The 22,827-nt window shown below is 50.3% G+C and overlaps 1 protein-coding gene across 1 annotated transcript in view; it reads right to left on the minus strand.

The window, feature by feature from the left end:
* The window catches only part of GNG7 (G protein subunit gamma 7), a 49,227-nt gene that overhangs the window by 7,586 nt on the left and 18,814 nt on the right, over positions 1-22,827 (minus strand). Inside the window, exon 3 of the mRNA XM_071452130.1 lies at positions 14,678-14,753. The gene's annotated coding sequence lies outside the window, so the exon portion shown is untranslated. The remainder of the gene's footprint in view (positions 1-14,677; positions 14,754-22,827) is intronic.

The raw sequence follows: 22,827 nt of genomic DNA on the forward strand, positions 1-22,827 counted from the left end.
TCCAGGAGGGGAAGGAGCCAAAGCAAACACGGCCTCGGATCCCGCCGGCGCTCCCGGCCCCGCCAGCCGCCCACTGCAGCCCTTCCAGCCTTAATTAGAGGCTCCTCCAACCTTCTCCCCGAGCCTGGCAGCTTCAAAGCCGAGCGTTCCCGGCGGGATCGGGGGTGGGAGCGCCCGTCCCATCCCAAATCCTCGCTGTCTCGCCTGTGTTTAGACGTTTGGGGAGTTTATTCCAGACCACAAGGGCACTCTCAGGGATTATTTTGCTTGGCAGCGTTCTCAGCTCCTCAATCCCTGAGCAGCACTCGGGAATGGAGCAGGGAGGGGGGAAGCGAGCGGCGCTGCAGCCCCGCGTTCCCGGCTCCCCGAGGGAGGGAGGATTCCCTGAATTATCGAGGCTGTTTGGGAATCTCCGCCTCTCCCGTCCTGGAAGTTAAGTCAGGCCAGCACGGGGAAGCTGCCAGGGTGAAATCAGGTCCGGTTCTGTGGAAAACGGGAGGAGGAAGGAGGCTGTTCCCTGGGGAAGGAGCTCCTGCTCCGGTTTGAGGCGCTCCAAAACAGCCCAGCTGCAGCTCCCCAGCATCCCAGTGAATCCCAGTTCCCTTCTTTCCAGCAGGGCCTTTTCCCCTCCCAAGAGCAGAGAGAAGTGCAGTCGGTGCTGTCCCACAGGGGGATCTGAATCCCTCCCAATCTCAGGCTCTGCAATTGGATTAGGAGCAGGGAAAAGCTCCGTGCCAAAGTCCAGCTCCTTCTAAACCCGTGCCATGACCTCCAGAGCCCTTCCTGCTGCAGAACTGCCAGAACAACGTTCACCTGGACAAGAGTTAGCAGGCAGCTGGGGGAAAAAAATGCAAGGAATTTGTGTTTCCAAGTGTTTGCAGCAGCACAGGATCACCTGCCTGTACTTTCTCAGCTTCCTGTTTACGGAGTGAGGCCGATGAATCAGCCCAGGGAGAGTTCAGAGAACTTCTGGGAGCTGTTCCCACCCCCATCCCTGTCCCTGCAGCATCCTGAGGATCCAAAGCCTGGGCAGTGCTGGATCCAAAACAAGGGCACTGCTGGATCCAAAACCATGACAGTGCTGTGGATCCAGCAGTGCCCTGGTTTGGGATCCAACAGTGCCCAGGTTTTGGATCCAACACTGCCCAGGCTTTGGATCCAGCAGTGCCCAGATGTGGATCCAGCAGTGCTCTGGTTTGGATCCAGCAGTGCCCTGGTTTGGGATCCAACAGTGCCCTGGTTTTGGATCCAGCTCCATTGTCCCTTTGCCCATTTTTAAGGAAGTCAGTGCTTGGGAAAGGACTGGCATGTGACATCTGCAGGAAGCACAGGACAGCAGGGACACTCGGGTCTCCTGCACACCCTCCAGAAGTGAAGAAATGACCCCCACAGAGGCAGAATTCCTTCTGCCAGGGGGGCAAAGCTCTGGAGCCTGGCCTGGTCCCACCTCCTGCTGCTGCTGGAGCCGGGCCAGCGCTGACTCCTGCCTTGCCTGGCTCTGCTCCGTGACTCAGCACCAGGCCTGAGTCACCCCCAGCCCTCCTCAGCACAAACAAATCTTCCTGAATTCTGCAGCAGCGCTTCCCGGCTGCTCCCGGCAGCAGCGTTTGGGACAAGGCGATTTTCGGGAACGGCTCTGGTGGCGCTGTTCCTCACGCTGTGCCCTGGAGCTCTTCCAGCAGGGATGGAGTCACCGCGCCCCTCTCCGGGCTGCTCCTCCTGGATGTGGCGGATCCCAGCCCAGCGAACACTGACAGAAAGGTTTCCCAGCAGCACTGAAACCACGGGAAATCCATACAAATACAGGGAACGCAAGAGCGAGGGCAGGCAGGGATCATCCGGGGTGGCCCAAGGGCAAGGACACGGCTGGGAGGGAGGTTGGGAAATTCGGGATCCCGGAGTGCAGATTTGGGAATGACGCAAACACAGCTCGGGAGGGTCTGGCTGGGGCACAAATCCCCCTGGTTTAGGGAAAGCACTGAAGTCAGGAAAAAACCCTGGAATGATCAGGATTTGGTGTTTTAAACCGGTTTGGATATTCTGGACTAAAAGCAGGACTAAAAGCTCAGAGCCACATCCTCAGCAGCTCGGTGTGACTCATGAACAGCCCCAAATCTCTCCTGGCTTCCATCCCTACATTTCCAAGCTCACAAATCCCAGGTTTTGTGCTCACATTCCCACCAGGGCTGGCGGGGAGCCGAGGCTGTGCCACCCTCCCGGTGTCGCGTCACGGCAGCACCGAGTGACGGCCGGAGCGGCCCCTCCGCGTCCCACGGCGCCGCTCTGCTCCCGAGCGCTCCCCTCCGTGTGCCCGGCAGGCTGACAAAGTCCCGATTTGGGCTGATTTCTTGGGAAAAAAAGCAGCGCAAACCCGCGCAGCTCCTGAGTCAGCCGCGCGCAGCAGCGGCGGGTGACAGAGCGGTGACAGAGCGGTGACAGAGCGGTGACAGCAGCGCTGGCTCTGCCGAGCCGTGACTCAGCAGCGGCTCCGTGCTGGAGCAGACGCCTCCTCCTCCTCTCCCATCACGGAGCTGGGCTGGCTCCGAGCAGCCTCTGCCCTTTCATCCATTTATTTATTGATTTATTCATTGATTTATTCCCCGGCGGGATGGAGGAGGCGCGGATCCCCCCCCTGTCCCCATCGCCGCATTTTCCCCCGGCTCAGCCAAACCTTTCCCGGCCTTTCCCAACCGAAACGCGGCCCCGGGATCGCGGTCACGAGGGTGAAACCGGCCGGGAAGCCGGGCCTGTCCCGGCCTGACGGGCAGCGGCCCTGGCACGGCTCCCGGGCAGCTCCAGCCCACGGTGCCACCTGCCCGCCCTGACGGCAGCGCGGAAAAATGCGCTGATCCCGAGCTGCGCCGGCAATTCCTGCCATTCCTCCCATAGCTGAGAGCTGCCACTCCTCCGACAGCCAGCGCCGGAGGGGCACTCACCCTGCCAGGACCCTCTCAGGACCGCACTCACCCTGCCAGGACCCTCTCAGGACCGCACTCACCCTGCCAGGACCCACTCAGGACCGCACTCACTCTGCCAGGACCCCACAGACCTCTCAGGACCGCACTCACCCTGCCAGGACCCTCTCAGGACCGCACTCACCCTGCCAGGACCTCATTTATCTCTCAGGACCCTCTCTACCCTTCCAGGACCCTATAAACCCCTCAGGATTGCATTTACCCTTCCAGGACCCATTGACCTCTCAGGACCGCATTTACCCTTCCAGGACCCCATAAACTCCTCATGGCTGCATTTACCCTTCCAGGACCCCATAAACTCCTCATGGCTGCATTTACCCTTCCAGGACCCCATAAACTCCTCATGGCTGCATTTACCCTTCCAGGACCCCATAAACTCCTCATGGCTGCATTTACTCTTCCAGCATCCTATAAATGCCACAGGGCTGCACTGACCCTTCCAGAACCCTATAAACCCCACAGGGCTGCATTTACCCTTCCAGGACCCCATAAACCCCACAGGGCCATATTCACCCTTCCAGAACCCCATTTACCTCTCAGGACTGCATTTACCCTTCCAGAACCCCATTTACCTCTCAGGACCCTCTCTACCCTTCCAGGACCCCATAAACTCTGCATTCACCCTTCCAGGACTCCATAAACCCCTCAGGGCCACATTTACCCTTCCAGGACTGAAATTTTGCTGCTTTTGTCTTCCTCTCCTCCACTCCCACCCTCAAAAAATGTGGGATTGGTGCAGCCTCCTTATCCCATGCTGGGGATGGGATTTGGGGATGGAGGATGCACCCCGTGAACTCAGCCTTAATTAAATCATGCCTTTAATTAATTAAAGAGCAGCCTCACATCCATTACACGGAGCTGCAAAAAACCCCAAAGCCACCAGGATTGGGAATTTGGGGATGGAGCTGCCCGAGGGTCTCGAAACCCTCCGTGTTTTGGGATTTAGGGATGGGGCACCTCCATGTTTTGGGATTTAGGGATGGAGAAGCCCCAGGGTCTCCAAACCCTCCGTGTTTTGGGATTTAGGGATGGAGCAGCTCTGTGTTTTGGGATTTAGGGATGGAGCAGATTGAGGGTCTCCAAACCCTTCATGTTTTGGGATTTAGGGATGGAGCAGCTCCATGGTTTGGGAATTCAGCAGCCTGAGCATCACCAAACCCACCAAGACTGGGAATTCGGGGATGGAGCTGCCCGAGGGTCTCGAAACCCTTCATGTTTTGGGATTTAGGGATGGAGCAGATTGAGGGTCTCGAAACCCTTCATGTTTTGGGATTTAGGGATGGAGCAGCCCCAGGGTCTCCAAGCCCTCCGTGTTTTGGGATTTAGGGATGGGGCAGCCTGAGGCTTTTGGGATCCGGGGATGCAGCAGCTCCGTGTTTTGGGATTTAGGGACGGAGCACCCTTAGGGTCTCCAAACCCTCCGTATTTTGGGATTTAGGGATGGAGCAGCCCAAGGGTTCTGGGATTTAGGGATGCAGCAGCTCCGTGTTTTGGGATTTAGGGATGGAGCAGCTTTAGGGTCTCCAAACCCTCCGTGTTTTGGGATTTAGGGATGGAGCAGCTCTGTGTTTTGGGATTTAGGGATGGAGCAGCCCCAGGTCTCCAAACCCTCCGTGTTTTGGGATTTAGGGATGGAGCAGCCCCAGGGTCTCCAAACCCTCCATGTTTTGGGATTTAGGGATGGAGCAGATTGAGGGTCTCCAAACCCCCCGTGTTTTGGGATTTCAGGATGGAGCAGATTGAGGGTCTCCAAACCCCCCGTGTTTTGGGATTTCAGGATGGAGCAGCCCCAGGGTCTCCAAACCCTCCATGTTTCAGGATTTAGGGACGGAGCAGCCCCAGGGTTTTGGGATCGGGGGATGCAGCAGCTCCCTCTGGCTGGAGCGGGGCCAGGAGCCGCCGCCACCTCCTTGGAGCGAGCCCGGAGCCAGGAAAAGCAGGGGGAGCCCGGCGGGGGAGCCGGGATCGCCATCCCAGAGCCGGTTCCTGCTTTTCGGGATGACCTCATGGGTTTTGGGAACAGAGCGCGGCTGTTGGGGCCGGCGCTCGCTCCTTGTCTGGGCAAGAACAAAGCCGGCTCCATTTTCCCTTCACACTTCCTGCAGCAGCAGCTCCGCGCCTCAATGAGCCATTGAATTTTTCCCTGACTGCAGCAAGTTTTTATTCCCTTTTTTTTCCCTCTTTTTTTTTTTTTTCCCTCCCTTCACCTCCTTTCAGACCTCAAGATTTCTGTGGCGTGGGACCAGAAGCCATCGCAGGGTGGGAAAACTCCCTGAAAACTTCCTAAAAACTCCCTGAAAACTCCCTAAAAACTCCTTAAAAACTCCCTAAAAACTCCTTAAAAACTCCCTAAAAACTCCTTAAAAACTCCTGGGCTCTGCACAGAAATGGATTTTCAGCCACTTCATGTCCCACCAACAGCAAGCACGGAACCTTTGGAGCTGCTCCATCCCACCTCAATCCACTCAAACCTTAAAATCCAGGGAAACCTGAAGCATCCTCAAGGAATTCATCCCTTTTTTCCTGGGAAGCCTGAAGCCCCCAGGAATTCACCCTTTTTTCCTTCCCTCCTGCTTCAGGGAGCTCAGGCCTGGCTGGAATCTCCTTCTCCCCAGTTTCCCAGGAGCAGCCCCATAATTAACAGCCCTTTGCTAATGGAGCCTCAGAAGCCCAAGGGAGAATCTTTTCCCGAAGGCAGGAATTCACCTGGAGTGGGAGAACTCAGCCCTGCTGGGAAGCAAAACCCCAAAACCTGAGCCCCACAAATTTGGGATGAACACCCAGCTCCAGCTCTGGGTTGGAATGGGGACATGGGATCCTCATTCCCTACAAATGAGCCCTGCTGGCATCAGGGATTGGGGCTCATTCCTGTTCTGGAATGGGGACACAGAGCTGCTCTGGGATCCTCATTCCCTACAAAAGGGCCCTGCTGGCACTGGGGATTTGGGCTCATTCCTGTTCTCAAATAGGGACACAGAGCCACTCTGGGATCCTCATTCCCTACAAATGGACCCTGCTGGCACTGGGGCTCATTCCTGTTCTGGAATGGGGACACAGAGCTGCTCCAGGATCCTCACTCCCTACAAATGGACCCTGCTGGCATTGGGGCTCATTCCCATTCTCAAACAGGGACACAGAGCTGCTCCAGGATCCCCATTCCCTGCAAAAGGGCCCTGCTGGCACTGGGGATTTGGGCACATTCCTGTTCTCAAACAGGGACACAGAGCTGCTCCAGGATCCCCATTCCCTACAAAAGGGCCCTGATGCCAGCAGGGCCCAGCTCATTCCCAGCCCTTTCCCGTTCCCTGGCCACGTGAGTGACCTTTGGGGCACGGCCATCACATGAGTGACACCCCCTGCTCCTTCCTCCTCCACCCATCCCCTCAGTCCTGTGACTTTCCCTCCCCAGCTTTGTTTTTATTCCCGCCGGAGCTCCAGAGGGTGACAGCGCTGACAAAACCACCCTAAATCATCCCCAAACCCCATCCAATGCAGGATGATCCCATGGTGGCTTCAGAGCCTGGTGACTCCTCTGCACTTGTTTGAGCACAAGGAGCCGAGCAGCTCCGTGTGACTGCGGCCGTTTTCCCGCAAAACCGCGGCTTTTTGGGAAAGGCCGATGACTGCAGCGTCATGTGAGGGTCTGCAGCTCCCTGCTGGGGCTGGATCTGCCACGGGAGGAAGCTGAAGGTTCTTTTTCTCTCGGTCACGCTGGGCTGGCAGAGCTCCAGGGCTGAGCTCAGGGCTGGGGTTGTTGCCAGCGGCCGGCCCAGGCTAAAAAAGGGAATTTTCCCCACTGTGTGAAAGGGCTGAGGCACGTGAGGGAGCTGCCTCGGGGTCACGGGCAGCTTTGGGCTGGCTGGGGTTTAAATTTAGAAAATTATCTGCTGCAGGTTGGGGAAAAACAGGGATAGGGAAAGGGGAAAAATTCTGCAGCTTTGGAGAGAGCTGATTGCAGCCCTGCAGGAGCTGGCAGGGAGGTGGAGGGGGTTATTCACAGGGTGCCAGGATGCAGGGAATGGCTTCCAAACTGGAAAAGAGGAGATTTGGGAGGGATTTGGGGAGGAATTCCTGCCTGTGAGGATGAGGAGGGGTTGGGATGGATTCCTGGAGAAGCTGCAGCCTTTGCTGGGGTTTGATGGTGAAACAAGTGCAGAGGAGTGATCAGGAGGGATCAGGAAAAGATCAAGCCAAGAAAATGATCAGGAGGAGGGAATGGCTTCCAAACTGGAAAAGAGGAGATTTGGGTGGGATTTGTGAGGGAATTCCTGCCTTTGAGGGGCTGGGATGGGATTCCTGGAGAAGCTGCGGCCTTTGTGGGGTTTGATGGTGAAACAAGTGCAGAGGAATCATCAGGCTCTGAACCCAAGGGCTCATCCAGCTTTGGATGAGGCCTCATGGGGTTTGGGGATGATTTAGGGTGGCTTTGTCACCCTGTCACCCTCTGGAGCTCCAGCAGGAATAAAAACAAAGCTGGGGAGGGAAAGTCACAGGACTGTGGGGATGGGTGGAGGAGGAAAGAGCAGCAGCTGGCCCTGGATCCCTGGAAATTCCAGGGATGGAGCAACCTGGGACAGTGAAAAGTGTCCCCTGCTCATGGCAGAATGGTGTTGGCTTGGAATTCCCAGCTGCAAATCCCAATCTGCATCCCTGATTGGATTTAAAAAAAGAAAAAATGGATAAACAACATTTCTGTGCTGCTGGGAAAAGCTGTGCCCACACTTTGGCACCGCCTCGGAGTGGCCAGACTGGGATAAACTGGGATAAACTGGGATAAGGATGAAGGAGAGGCTCACCTGAGCTGGCCAGACCTGGTCCTGTGCAATCCCTGCCTAATTAGCATCTTCATTTAGCAGGTGAAATTAGGAGGAGCTCAGAGCCAGGACACTGAGGTGACACAGCTGATCCTGTTCCCCTCCTCACCCATTCCAGCTACTTTTAATCCAAGTTTGGTTTTTTTTGCTTCTGAACTGTTAATTTCGATGTATTTTTATCTCAAATTTCACTATATTAAAGTCAACACCCACCCACCCAACCTGCTGCAAAACCATCTGCATTTAAGAGCTGAATTTAAAACTCCAGGTCAAAAATCCAACCCCAACCACCTAAATTCAGGTTTTCTTTGCCCAAAATTCACTTTTGAGTGCTTTTTGCAGCACTGAAGGAGCTCAACTTTGCCTCCAGTCCCTCAGTTGAGATCAATTTGTGCTGCTCCTACCTGGAGTCTCCCAGGGCTAAAAATAAGAGGGAGGAGAGGCAGAATTTAGCACGCTGTGAAAAAAAACCTGGGAATTTGGAATTCCAGTTTGGGAATTCAGCTGCTACTAGGGCTAAAAAAAGGAGGCAGCAGGAGGAGTGAAGTCCTTGGCACCGAGTGGCTCCTCCTCCTCCTGTTCCACCTTCTCCTCCTCCTCCTCTTCCCAACCCTTCCCTGGCACATGAGTCACGTTCCCTGAGGAACCCACTCATCCCAGTTTTCCTCTCTGGGTGTGAAAAGAGCAGGGAAAATATCCTTTAATTGCAAGCAAGGTGGAGCTGAGCCCATGGCAGGTGCTGGAGGATCCCACAGCACCTCCAGCCCCAAAGCTGGGGACAAACAGGGCTGAGTCAGCTGGGACCCAATCCCAAATTCCCCAATTCCCAAATGGCACCGTGGGAGGCTGTGTCCCGAGGGATGGAATAAGGACAGGCCGAAATCTGGGCATGGAAAGAGCCTTAAATGCAGATTTTGGTTAAAAATGGGGATTTTTGGATGGGGCTGCAGGCACGTGGCACAGCTCTGGTGCCATGTGAGGAAACTCTGCTGGCTGGGATTGCCAGAAACAGGAGAGGGGGAGAGGGACCAGAGCTCCAGGAGTGCTGATGTGTGATAACTGCAGAGTCCTCATGGCTGATACTGGATAGTGTTGATAATTGATAACTGGGTAATTTTTATATTTGACAATTGGATAATGCTGGTATTTGATAATTGGAAAATGGTGATGTTTGATAAGTGGATAATGCTGATGTTTGATAACTGCAGAGTCCTCATGGCTGATACTGCATAATGTTGATAATTGATAACTGGGTAATTTTTATATTTGACAATTGGATAATGCTGATATTTGATAATTGGATAGTGCTGGTATTTGATAAGTGGAAAATGCTGATGTTTGATATCTGCAGAGTCCTGATGCTTGATATTGGATAATATTGATAATGGATCATTGGTAATTATTATATTTGATAACTGGATAATGCTGATATTTGATAACTGGATAGTATTGATATTTGATTATTGGATAATGCTGATATTTGATAATTGGAAAATGCTGATGTTTGATCACTGGATAATACTGATAATTAATAACTGGATAATAGTGATACTTGATAATTGTATAATCCTGATATTTAATAATTGGATAATATTGATATTTGGTAATTGGATAATGATGGTATTTGATAACTGGATAGTATTGATATTTGATAATTTGATAATGCTGATATTTGATAATTGGATAATATTGATATTTGATTATTGGATAATGCTGTTACTTGATAATTTGATAATATTGATATTTGATAATTTGATAATGCTGATATTTGATACTTTGATAATGCTGATATTTGATAATTTGATAATGCTGATATTTGATACTTTGATAATGCTGGTATTTGATACTTTGATAATGCTGATATTTGATAATTTGATAATGCTGATATTTGATACTTTGATAATGCTGGTATTTGATATTTTGATAATGCTGATATTTGATAATTTGATAATGCTGGTATTTGATACTTTGATAATGCTGATATTTGATACTTTGATAATGCTGGTATTTGATATTTTGATAATGCTGATATTTGATAATTTGATAATGCTGGTATTTGATACTTTGATAATGCTGATATTTGATACTTTGATAATGCTGGTATTTGATATTTTGATAATGCTGATATTTGAGAATTTGATAATGCTGATATTTGATACTTTGATAATGCTGATATTTGAGAATTTGTGCACCAGTCCTGACTCCTGGGACAGGACAGGAGCTCCTGGCACCCTGCACATCTGTCACTGCCCTGTCACCTCCTCCAGCAGCTCCAGCCCAAAGCTCCTCCACATTCCCAAACCCCAGGTGGCTCCAAGCTGGCCTTGGACACTTCCAGGGATGCAGGGGCAGCCACAGCTGCTGTGGGAATCTCCAGAATCCTGAACCTGGGGCTGGGAACTGCGGCTGGAGTCGTTCCCAGCCTGTGATGCCTTTCCCAGATGTGCACCCAGATAAAAACATTCAAACCCCTTCTCCCAGGGGCTGGGATCCCCCTCTGTGGGAAAACTGAGCTCAAATTCCCCCAAAAACCTGGGAAAACAAAGAGGTGTCAACTCTCTGAGGGAGGAAAATCAACATCCAGGAATTCCAGCTTGTTCCCTGTGTTTGCAGACTGAGGGTAAAACCCGAGGGTTTCAAAAAACAGTTTAAACCAATTAAAAATCAGTTTTTAAGTTTCAAGTTTCAGTTTTAAGTTGAAAAAAAACCCACAAGTTTAAAAATCAGTTTTCTGCTGGTGAGCTCAAGTGCAGGAGCTCAGGAGGAAGGAAAAGGTTTCTTACAACCCACGGATGTTTCGCTGCTGCCCAAAAACCCTTCCCAGTTTGTTGGGTTTTCCTTGAAAATGTGGGGTTTTCACCCAAATCCTTCATCAGTGATTTCACTTCCAAGAGCTGCAATTTCCTCAGCTTTTCCCAGCTTTTTGCTGTGGGTTCAGCTGCTCTTCCAGGCAGCGTTTCCTATTTCCCCCAAAAAGGTTCAGCTGAGCCATCCCAAAATGAACATTTTCTGCTTTGACAGATCTGAACTTCTCAGAATTCTGACAAATCACCCAAACCCTGAGCTCAGAGAGCACGTGAGCCTTGCTGGGAAACAATCCCCAAACCAAGCCCAGACCCAGGGGGTTGTGGTTTTTTATGGATGGGGGATGTTTTGTGGGGAGGATTTTATGGATGGGGACATTTTGTGGGGGTTTATGAGGATTTGCTCCTCACTTTGGGGTGCAGACAAGGCAAACCTTGCCAAGCTCAGCCCTGCAGCTGGAATGGGACCTCTGGGGGTGTTTCTCAGGGTAATCCTGGTGTTTATTGGGATGATCCTGGTGTTTCTCAGCATTCCCAGGGAGGGAAAGGTTGGGTGACTCAGGATGGAGAAGGCAGCACTGAGCAAACCCCGGCGATCCCTTTGTCCTGCCCACATCTCCCTAGAACAAACTCCAGGGGTTTTCTCAGCTCGTGGAGCAGTAGAAAAGGGAATTTTTGGGTTGGAAAACCCGTGTGGGGGCCGTGGGGTGAAGGTTTCTGGGCGTGCAGGTGCCGTGTGGGAGGGCAGGAAGGACAAACCCCAGGGTGAGTCAGCAGCGCTCTGGCTGCTTCCTTATCTCAAATCTCTGAGCAGAAAGGGCAAAGCAGCAGCTGAGCTGAGCTGAGCTGGAAAAGGGCTCCAGAACTGCTGGGAGCTGCAGGCAGGGCTTGGATTTGGGATTTTCCTGCTGCCAGAGAGAGCAGGTGAGGGGGAATGTTGGGATGCGGCTGCAATCAAAGGCGGCGCCGTGAGCGTGGATGGGAATGGGGGATGCAGCTCAGCCCAAAACCAGAATTCCCAGCAGCAAAACACAGAATCACAGTGGGAAGGAGGATCCCACCCAGGAAAAGATGGAATCACAGTTCCCATGGTGGGAAACGAGGGTCCCACCCTGCTCAGAGCCTCCCTCCTGGCTCTCCTTGGGGGAACTCCTCCTCTTCTTCGTATTACATCCCAAAAATGGGGCAAACACCTCTCCCCCTCCTCATTCCCTCCCAAAAACGGGGCAAACACCTCTCCCTCTCCTCATTCCCTCCCAAAAATGGGGCAAACACCTCTCCTTCTCCTCATTCCCTCCCAAAAATGGGGCAAACACCTCTCCTTCTCCTCATTCCCTCCCAAAAATGGGGCAAACACCTCTCCTTCTCCTCATTCCCTCCCAAAAACGGGGCAAACACCTCTCCCTCTCCTCATTCCCTCCCAAAAACGGGGCAAACACCTCTCCCCCTCCTCATTCCCTCCCAAAAATGGGGCAAACACCTCTCCTTCTCCTCATTCCCTCCCAAAAACGGGGCAAACACCTCTCCCTCTCCCCATTCCCTCCCAAAAATGAGGCAAACACCTCTCCTTCTCCTCATTCCCTCCCAAAAACGGGGCAAACACCTCTCCTCCTCCTCATTCCCTCCCAAAAATGAGGCAAACACCTCTCCCCCTCCTCATTCCCTCCCAAAAACGGGGCAAACACCTCTCCCTCTCCTCATTCCCTCCCAAAAATGGGGCAAACACCTCTCCCTCTCCTCATTTTCCCCTAAAACAGGGGTAAACATCCCAAGCTTTCCCTTCCCTTTAATCCTTAAAGGATGAGCCGTGCTCCTCAATAAACAAACAACACTCAGGAAAACAGGAGGGATGATGCAATTTAAAAAAAAGAAAAACAACACAACAGATTTGGGGTTTTTTGCCTTTTTTTAAGGCAAAGAATAGAAGAGCAGAGCTGGTACTGACAGGCTGAGAAAGAAAGAACAAAGAAACCAGAGCAAACTCCTCACCCTGAGCCAGCAGCACCGCATGCAGGGATTTCTGAACCAGCCCTCCAAGTGAATTCCCAGAAAATCACATGGATTCAGGAGCAGGAGCCTTTCCAATGTTTTCCTGGCAGGGCTAAGGGCCAATTCCCAGCTCCTGGGTTTGCTCAGGAGCTCAGTCTGAGCTCTTTGTGTGCTCTGAGGGGGCTGCAGCAGCTCCAAGGAGGGATTTGGGGGACAGATTTGACAGAGAGGTTTTAGGGATGGATTTTAGGGACGGATTTTAGGGACAGAAGCAGGATGGAAGGGAAATTCCTGGGAAATTGAGGATGGTGGAAGAGCCAGAGCAGCACAAACAACTCTGCAGTCACAGGGCTTGAAAGGCTCTTTGAATTTCTGTGTGCAAAAAGGACAGGGTGCAAATGCCACAGAGTGCTCCAAAGGCTCTGGATCATCCCTGATGATCCATCCCCACCTCCTCCAGCCCCAGGAATGAGTCAGGCAGGCCCTGAGCAGGGCAACACCTCCGTGCAAGGCTGGGCCACTGCACCTTCCCCACTCACAAACTGATTTCTGCAGCTCAGAGAGCAAAAAAAGCCACGAATTCTGTGCAATCTGAGAAGAAAAATAAATATAAAACAGATTTAACAGCACCCAGCAGCAGCAGCAACAGGCACAGGAGCCTGAAAGTTTTTTATCTGCCCAATTTTCTCTCCTCCTTGCACATCTGGGCAGCTGTTGAGGCCAAAACTCAGGCTGTGCTGATCAGGGGAAGAAGAAAAGAATTAAAAAAAAGAAAAAAAAATCCCACCTCCAGCTGGAAGGCACCCAAAAGCCTGGCTGCAGCTTGGGTCTGAAACAGCACCTTATTTAGACAATCTGAGGAATGTTTGGGAGGCTGCTCTGGCTGGGGATTTGCATAATGGGTGTCTGTCCGTGCTTACCTAAGAGCACAGGAATCCTGTCTGTCAGTCAGTCTAGACTGTGGGGCTGCATCCAGGGAATCTCCCAGCCAGGAATAACACGGGCAGCAGGGCAGGGTGCTGCCACCTGCTGATGGCAGCCACGAGTTTGGCAGCAATTTGGATTTTTGGGGTGATTTTTTTTTGGCTTAGGGTTGTGGTGAAGAGGTCGGTTCGGGGTGAAGAGTGGGGGAAAATCCATCCTCATCCTCATCCTCATCATCCTCATCCTTCTGGGAGAGTCCCAATGCTCCTGGTCGCCCTGCAGAGCCTCACCCCGCTCTGCTGGTGGCTCCAGTTTTAATTAAAGCGCTGGGAGCGCTTTGATTAAGGAATTTCCATAGAAATAATGAGATTAAAGCCAATTAATAAACAATAAAAGCAAAGCCCCACAAGCGCGGCCCAAGCGCGCCCTCTGCGGGCCGCACCCAGGAACTGCAGGCAAGGAAATCCTGGGAGATTTTTTTCCCCTAAAAATGAGATTTTAAGGGATTTTTCACCCGAAATGCACAAAATCAGCCTATTTCCATTTCCCAAAGCCTGGCTGCGACACTCGGGGAAACGCAGAGCTCTGGAGCCACCTGGATCTCAGCTGTTTGGGTGATCCAGGAGCAGCGACCTGCTCCTCATCATCATCATCATCATCATCATCATCATCATCATCATCATCATCATCATCACCCCAATGTCCTCCTGTCCCAAAGCCCCTGTGGGGAGCTCAAACCCCTCCCAAACCCAGAGAGGGCTCAGCCTCCTGCCCATTGAATTCCCAAGGTTATTCCAACAAAAAATCCCTGAGGATGATCCAGCCCTGGGACAACGCAGCCACAATTCCCAGCTCTGGGTTTGTCACCTCCAAACAGCCCCAAATGACCCCAAACAAGCCCAAATGACCCCAAACAAGCCCTGCACGGAGCTTCCCATGGAGCAGCAGCTCCCACACAGCTCCAGGCCCCCTCTGGAATGCAGAGATCTCCCTCCCTAATTAATGAGGTAATTGTAGCACATAATGAGGCCACAGCAGCAGCAGCACCTCAGAACCCAAATTCACATCCAAACCCATTCCAAGGCCTTCATCCAGACGGTTTCCCAGATAAAATGAACCAATTAATGGGAAATTAATCAATAATGAGACAAATTAAGAGGTCTCTGCTCACCTTCCTACTGCAGAGCAGCCTTGTTCGTTCTCTCTGTGTGGATTCCTTGATTTTTTTCTGGATTCCTCGATTGCTCCTGCCAAGGAAAATGGGAATTCAGATCCACCAGCCCAAGCAGATGGAGCTGTGTTATTAATGGAGTTATAATTTGGGATATTTACACCATTATGGCATTAATGAAGCATTGGTGAGGATCAAACCAATCCCTGGTTTGATCAATATCCAATTATTCACTGGAAAATCAGGGCTGACATTCATTGACCAGTAATCAGAATAATGACAGGGAAGCTGTGGGATTTTCCTTTGTTTTTATAAATCACAGCCTGGGTGAGAGCTCAGGGAAATATTTAGGTCTAAATTGTATTTTTTTGGGGGGAAAGCAAGAGGGAGAGGGGTTTGTATTATTTTGGGGGAATGAGGAGAGGGAGAGGGGTTTGCCCCATTTTTGGGGGGAAATCAATGAAAGGAGTTTGCATCATTTTTGGGGGGAATTTTTGCATCATTTTTGGGGGGAATGAGGAATTGGAAAAGTGTTTGCTTGCCTCATTTCTTGGAGGAAATGTTAAAAATAGGAAGTGTTTCCCCATTTTAGGGGGCAATGAGGAGAGGGAAAAACGTTTGCACCATTTTTTGGGGGGGGGGGGAACACGAAAAAGAGGAGGAATTTCCCCCATTTTAGAGGAGAATGTGAAGAAGAGGAGGAGTTTGCCCCAGTTTTGAGAGGCAATGATGAGAGGCAGAGGTGTTCCCCCATTTTTGGGGGGGAATATGAAGAAGAGAAGGAGTTTTTGTCCCATTTCAGAGAAGAATATGAAGAAGAGGAGTTTGCATCATTTTAGAGAATATGAAAGAGTTTGCATCATTTTTTGGGGGGGAATATGCAGAAGAGGAGTTTGCCCCATTTTACAGAATATGAAGGAGTTTGCATCATTTTTTGGGGGGGAATATGAAGAAAAGGAGGAGTTTGCCCCATTTTAGAGGAAAATAATAATAAGAGGACTTGGCATCATTTTTTGGGGGGGAATATGAAGAAAAGGAGGAGTTTGCCCCATTACAGAGGAAAATATGAAGGAGTTTGCATCATTTTAGAGAATATGAAGGAGTTTGCATCATTTTTTGGGGGGAATATGCAGAAAAGGAGGAGTTTGACCCATTTTACAGAATATGAAGGAGTTTGCATCATTTTTTGGGGGGAATATGCAGAAAAGGAGGAGTTTGCCCCATTTCAGAGAAGAAGGTGAGGAAGAAGAGTTTGCATCATTTTTTGGAGGGAATATGAAGAAAATGAGGAGTTTGCCCCATTTTAGAGGAAAATATGAAGGAGTTTGCATCATTTTTTGGGGGGGAATATGAAAACAGAAGAAGTATTTACATCATTCTAGAGATGGTTACCGAGCATTTCAGCACAGAAAACAAAACAAAACAAAAGAGGTTTCAGCACAGAACAAACTTTCTGAGCATTTCAGCACAGAAAACAAAATAAAATAAAGTTTCCTGTCCTGGCTGAGCACATCCTGGAAGGTTTGAATTTCCAAGAAAAGCTCAGTCCCAGGCTGCAGGAACGAGCTGCCCTCGGGAGAGCTCCCAAACCCCCCCGAGAAGCCCTCGTGCCTCACGTCCCCTTCCCAGTACAACATTGCTCAACACAGCTGAAGGCAGAGCAGCAGGCAGGGAGGGATGGATTCCAAGAATCCATCAGAGCTGAAATCCAGCCCTGCTTGTTTTCCTCGCTCACTGGCTGAACACAAACAGGGTTTTTTTGGTTTTTTTTTTTTGTTTTGGTTTGGTTTTTCTAAAGGAGTCAAACGCACGTCAGTGATTCTGGGCTGGGGTTCAGGCCAAGGTTGCTTTCACCTCCTCCTTCTGCAGTGGATTCAGGGGTGAGGAACAGCCAAAAAAAGCAGTTTAAACTTGTTTTGGTTTTGTTTCTTAACAAAGATTTTTACAGATTTCACATTGCAGGGCCAGCTCTATGTGGAAAGAGGAAGGTGAGGGCAGGGAACAAAAATGGCTGAATGTGGGGCAGGGTCAGGAGAGCAAAAAGGAGCTGGGGATAAAGGCACCAACACCTCCCAAGAGCTCCAGGTTTGGAGCTGGCCTTGGAATGGGCAATCCCTGAGGCTCAGGGAACCCTGGAATGGTTTGGGCTGGAAAGAGCTCAAATCCCAGCCAGTTCCACCCTTCCCACTGCCCCAGGCTGCTCCAAGCCTCTGGAATTGGGCACTTCCAGCCATTCCCACTGCTCCAGGGAGCTTTTCCACAGCACCACCCATGAATCCTTGGATTCTGGGGGGGGGGTTTAGCTGGATTTGGGATGGGGGGGATGGAAAAATAAAAGCACCTGCATCATCAGGATCACTGCTCCTTCCTGCTGGTTCCCTCCAGAATGCTGCAAGTGACCCCAAAGGACTGAAATTGCAGGGAATGCATCAACACAGCCCAGCTGATAAACAAACAGGGCCACGAGCAGGGGAGTGTGGGGCTGGGAGGTTCCACGGGCAGGGGAGGCCACCAGGGAATTTGGGATAAGAGCCAACCCTCAGCTGCCATCCTGACTTCAAGAGGGATTTTCCAAGGCAAAGCATCCCATGGAGGTGAAGCTGCTGCTGGGATCAGCTCCACACAAAGCACCCCAAAAACCCAACCACCTCCAAAGGCCTGAGCCCAATGGGTAAAAGGAAGCCATTAATGGCAGATTAATCAATAATGAGAATTCCCTTCCCTTCAGACCAAGGGAGCAGCTGGAGCTGAGCTGAAATCCTGCAGTGACAGCACAACCTGAGCTTTATTTCTGTCAGTTTTCCCTGGAATTTTGGGCTGCTTTGGGTTTCTCCTGTTGTGTTTTCCTTTCCAAAGCAACGCAGGGGCTCCTGCACTAAAAATGGTTCAACTTCAGGTTCAGAGCTGCTCTCAGAGACCCCATGGGGGGACCTGGCAGCAGCTACACCACAACCAAAGGGAAAAACAACCCTGGAGCTTTCCAGAGGGACAGGATCCCATCTCTGGATTGTTGTTTACAGCCCTGCAGGATCCCTGCTCTGCGAGGCAAAACAAGGCTGACCTCAGCTGGAAGAAACTCTGCCCCCTCCTTCCTCCCAGCCCTGTGCTGGTGCAAAGCTTTGCAACTTGATATTCCACAGGCTCCTGTTTACAGACCCTGCAGCGGCCCTGCCCTGCTGCCAGCCCAGCTGGGGACACTTGGGGACACTCGGGGACACTGAGGCTTCCCTGGACCCAGACACTGCCCTGCCCTCCAGGAAACAGCCCCTGGCCCTGGCTCTGGAGGGCTTGGGCAGGCAATTCCTGATGGGAATGTCACACTGGCACCCGGGGCAAAATCCTGGCTCTGTCTGGCTTTTCCTGCCTCTATTCCCAGGCTTTCCTGGCTGTATCCAGGTTTTCCTGCCTGTTTTCCTGGCTGTATCCAAATTTCCCTGGCTGCATCCAGGTTTTCCCACCTCTACCCAGGTTTCCCTGAGTGTATCCAGGTTTTCCTGACTCCATCCAGGTTTTCCTGCCTGTATCCAGGTTTCCTTTCCTGTATCCAGGTTTTCCTGTCTGTATCCATGTTTCCCTGCCTCTATCCAGGTTTCCTTGCCTCTATCCATGTTTCCCTGCCTCTATCCAGGTTTTCCTGACTCCATCCAGTTTTTCCTGCCCCTATCCAGGTTTCTCTGCCTGTATCCAAGCTCTCCTGCCTCTATCCAGATTTCCCTGACTCCATCCATGTTTCCCTGCCTATGTCCAGGTTTTCCTGTCTCTGTCCAGGTTTCCTTGGCCGTATCCAGGTTTTCCTGATTGTATCCAGGTTTTCCTGCCTGTTTCCCTGCCTCTATCCAGGCCTCCCTGCCTCTATCCAGGTTTCCCTGCCTCTATCCAAGTTTTCCTGGCTGTATCCAGGTTTTCTTGCCTCTATCCAAGTTTTCCTGCCTGTATCCATGTTTCCCTGCCTCTATCCAACTTTTCCTGACTGTATCCAGGTTTTCGTGCCTCTATCCAGGTTTCCCTGCCTCTATTCAGGTTTCCCTGCCTCTATCCAAGTTTTCCTGGCTGTATCCAGGTTTCCCTGCCTCTATCCAGGTTTCCCTGCCTCTATCCAAGTTTTCCTGGCTGCATCCAGGTTTTCTTGCCTCTCTCCAGGTTTTCCTGGCCTTCCTTCCTTCCCTGCCCCTGCCAAGCCAGACCCATCCCTTTCAGAGATGCCTGGAGCGGGTGTGGGCAGCAGGAAGGGGAATTCCTTCCCCAATTCTCTGGAAGCACCAACAGTTGGGAATGTGAAGCATCCTGGAGGGCCAGAGCCAGGAAGGAAACCAGATCCTGCAGCCCAACCCACCAGAATTCCCCTCTGGAGCCAGGAATGCTGCGGGAAGGAGCAGGAGCCTTTCCAGGAGGAGCTCCCAGCTCAGCAGCAGCAGGAATTGTGTACAGCAGGAATTGTGTACAGCAGGAATTGTGTACAGCAGGAATTGTGTGCTGCAGGAATTGTGTACAGCAGGAATTGTGTACAGCAGGAATTGTGTGTGCAGGAATTGTGTACAGCAGGAATTGTGTACAGCAGGAATTGTGTGTGCAGGAATTGTGTGTGCAGGAATTGTGTGCTGCAGGAATTGTGTACAGCAGGAATTGTGTGTGCAGGAATTGTGTGTGCAGGAATTGTGTGCTGCAGGAATTGTGTGTGCAGGAATTGTGTGCTGCAGGAATTTTGTGCCCCTGGAATTCTGTGTCCCTGGAATTCTGTGTCCCTGGAATTCTGTGCTGCAGGAACTCTCTGTCCCTGGAATTCTGTGCTGCAGGAATTTTGTACAGCAGGAATTCTGTGCTGCAGGAATTCTGTGCTGCAGGAATTCTGTGCCCCTGGAATCCTGTAATGCAAGAATTCTGTGCTGCAGGAATTCCTTGCTGCAGGAATTCTGTGTCCCTGGAATTCTGTGTCCCTGGAATTCTGTGCCCCTGGAATTCTGTACTGCAAGAATTCCATGTCCCTGGAATTCTTTGCTGCAGGAATTCTTTGCTGCAGGAATTCTGTACCCTTGGAATTCTGTGCTGCAGGAATTCCATGGCCCTGGAATTCTGTGCCCCTGGAATTCTCTGTCCCTGGAATGCTGTATTGCAGGAATTTTGTACTACAGGAATTCTTTGCTGCAGGAATTCTGTGTCCCTGAAATTCTGTGCTGCAGGAATTCCATGGCCCTGGAACTCTGTGCCCCTGAAATTCTGTGCCCCTGGAACTCTGTGCCCCTGAAATTCTGTGCCCCTGGAATGCTGTATTGCAGGAATTTTGTACTACAGGAATTCTGTGTCCCTGGAATTCTGTGTCCCTGGAATTCTGTGCTGCAGGAGTTCTGTGTCCCTGGAATTCTGTGTCCCTGGAATTCTCCAGCCCCCTCAGGAATTCTCCAGCCCCTTCCCATTTCCCTCAGGAATTCTCCAGCCCCTTCCCAGCCCTGGCTCCATTCCCTGGGTGTCTCTCTGGATGCTCAGCTCACTCCCAGCATTAAATCCCCTCAGCACCACAAGTTCAATTCTGCCCCTTTTGTGCACCATAAATATCCCCAGATCCAGGTCCACAGCCAGACTTGTCACATCCCTAAAAATATCCCCCTATAAATAGCAAATTATCCAACAATGGCACCAGGGCAACCACCCCAAAACACCCAGGGCAGAGCTTCAAACGTGAACTTTTCCCTGGGAGCTCCTCCAAGGGATGAGCAGATCCTTCTTTCCCTGTGCCCTTTTCCAGTTGGGTTTTTTGGTTTTTTTGGGGTTTTTTTTTTGTTTTTTTTTTTGGGAACAGCTGCTGCAGCCAGCACTCATTGACTGTTGGAAGTTCACTGGGAAGTCTGTGCTGGCAACTGGCTCTGGAATATTTTTTGAAGTTTTAAAAAGGGAAGAACTGGAGGAGAGGGAAGCAAAAAGGGCCTGCAGGATTCACTCACACCCCCAGGGATCTGAGCTCACAGCACCTGAGTGACCACACCTGGCATTTTAAAATCTTTCCAAAAGCAAATCCCGCCCCTGGGAGGCTCAGGAATTTTGGGATTTCACACAGCTGTGCACAGGTGGATCTGTGTGTGTGGGGTGGAAAAGGTGAAATTCCAGACTAGGGGAAATAAATCAGATTATTGCAGAAGTGGAGTTCAAATGTGGATCCAAGGAAAAGGAGCTGCACACATTTCCCCACCTGGGATATTCCAAAGGATTTTTTTCCAACCACCTCAGGCATTCCTGCTCGGGAATTGCTTTTCCTCTGAGCAAAATAGGGGGGAAAAAAGGTTTAAAATAAACCCTGCAGACAGCAGCAGGAGCTCATTCCTCAGGAAATGTTTGGGGATTCTGCTGGGCACAATCTCCTCAAAGCCCTCCAGAGTTTCAGGCATCCTCAGGACAAGGGGCCATGGAAACAACAGGGCTCATTTCAGAGCTATTTTTAAAAGAGTTCTTTGCTTCTGGGATGCCAATTTCCAGGAGTTGTTTGGAAAATGAGATTTGTAAAATGTCCCCATGCTAATGGAACAAACTGTGCTGGAGCAGCAGCTCCTCCTGCTCAGGGTACTCCAGGGATGGTTTTGACTTTCCAGCTTCCTTTCATCTAAAAAGAAATAAAAAAACCCCACCTTTTCTTCATTTTAGAGGGCAAAACAGCAACAAAAAAAAATGAAATTTGTATTTAAATCCTCCAGTTTTAGCAAATGCCTGCAGCAATTCCAACCAGATCAAACCAGGGACAATCCCCTTCCCTGCTCCTGAGGTTTAATGGAATTCTTGAATTATTTCAGCCCAAAGCCTCGGCCAGGATCCAAAGGGGATCTCTTCTATCATTGACAACATCCCAAAAACAGCAGGAATTTTGAAATCCACACCAACATCTCAAAAATGGGAGGAATTTTGAAATGCACACAAGAACTTCTCAAAAAGGGCAGGAATTTTAAAATGAACCCCAAGAACATCTCAAAACCAGCAGGAATTTTAAAATCCACACCAAGGACATCCCAAAAAGGGCAGGAATTTTAAAATCCACACCAACATCTCAAAAATTGGAGGAATTTTAAAATCCACACAAGAACATCCCAAAAAGGGCAGGAATTTTAAAATCTACACCAAGAACATCTCAAAAATGTGAGGAATTTTAAAATGTACCCCAAGAACTTCTCAAAAAGGGCAGGAATTTTAAAACCCACACCAACATCTCAAAAATGGGAGGAATTTTGAAATCCACACAAGAACATCCCAAAAACTGCAGGAATTTTGAAATGCACACCAAGAACATCCCAAAAATGGGAGGAATTTTGAAATGCACACCAAGAACATCCCAAAACCAGGAGGGATTTTAAAATCCACACCAAGAACATCCCAAAAACGGCAGGAATTTTAAAATCTACACCAAGAACATCTCAAAAATGTGAGGAATTTTAAAATGCACCCCAAGAACTTCTCAAAAAGGGCAGGAATTTTAAAATCCACACCAACATCTCAAAAATGGGAGGAATTTTGAAATGCACCCCAAGAACATCCCAAAAACAGCAGGAATTTTGAAATGCACACCAAGAACATCCCAAAAATGGGAGGAATTTTGAAATGCACACAAGAACATCCCAAAAACAGCAGGAATTTTAAAATCTACACCAAGAACATCCCAAAAATGGGAGGAATTTTGAAATGCACATCAAGAACATCCCAAAAATGGGAGGAATTTTGAAATGCACCCCAAGAACTGCGTGGAAGGGGAGGAGGAGGTGAAAGAGGATCCAGCTGAGGGGAATTCCTGACACTGTAAATACCAGAGGGATGCTGAGGTTTGGGATTCCTGGAGGGCTGCTGGAAAAGCCAGCAGGAATTTGCTCTGCAGAGCAGCTGAAGGCTGCAGAGTTATTCCTCCAACAATTTGGGGATTTCTCCAGTAAAATATTAAGTATCAAGTTGGTTAAAATCCCTAAAAACACCCCACAAAAAGAATCCTGATGGACCAAACACTCCCCAGGGTGGAGATATTCCCATTTTTTCCTTCCAGCTGGGAAAAGTTCAGCACAGAAAACAGGAAAATATCCACAGGAAGGATTTGGAAGCAAGGTTTGGGTTTAAATGTGGCTGTTTCACCTCAGAGCAACTTCTGAGGTTGTTTCAATGTGGTTTGTGTTACACAAGTGGCCTCA

This window comes from Agelaius tricolor, unplaced genomic scaffold, assembly GCF_023055355.1.
Source record: "Agelaius tricolor isolate 1412-34295 unplaced genomic scaffold, bAgeTri1.0.p SCAF_33, whole genome shotgun sequence".
In the NCBI taxonomy this organism is placed as follows: domain Eukaryota; kingdom Metazoa; phylum Chordata; class Aves; order Passeriformes; family Icteridae; genus Agelaius; species Agelaius tricolor.